This window comes from Cicer arietinum, chromosome 7 (assembly GCF_000331145.2).
Source record: "Cicer arietinum cultivar CDC Frontier isolate Library 1 chromosome 7, Cicar.CDCFrontier_v2.0, whole genome shotgun sequence".
In the NCBI taxonomy this organism is placed as follows: domain Eukaryota; kingdom Viridiplantae; phylum Streptophyta; class Magnoliopsida; order Fabales; family Fabaceae; genus Cicer; species Cicer arietinum.
In genome coordinates, this window is record NC_021166.2 from 49,426,013 (window position 1) to 49,426,466 (window position 454).

Sequence of the window (454 nt, forward strand, 5' to 3'; positions counted from 1 at the left end):
ACTACATTGAAGTAAAACTAAGAATATGAGACACACAAAGCAAAGTGACACTTAAAAACAACTAAAGAAGGAAAAAAGTTTAGAAGAGAGATGGAAAAAATATTGATGTATAAATATACCTTGTCATAACATTGAAAAACACTAATTCCTTGAATTTTTCATGTACCATTTTGCTCTGGGTATGATGGGTAGCGAAATTTGTCGGCTGGTCCCATCCTAACTTGGATTTCCTGGATAGTCGCAGTAATAGAATTTCATGTAAGAAACTATATATATAATAGATGAAATTAAAGTATATATATTTACCAATATTCAAAGTAAAAAGTCAAATAAAAATATTTAAATATATATAATAGATGAAATTAAAGTAATTTATTTGTAATTATTTGTATACTTATAATTGTTTGATAGTTAATAGTTTGTAACCAAAATGTTAATGATTATGATTCATTTG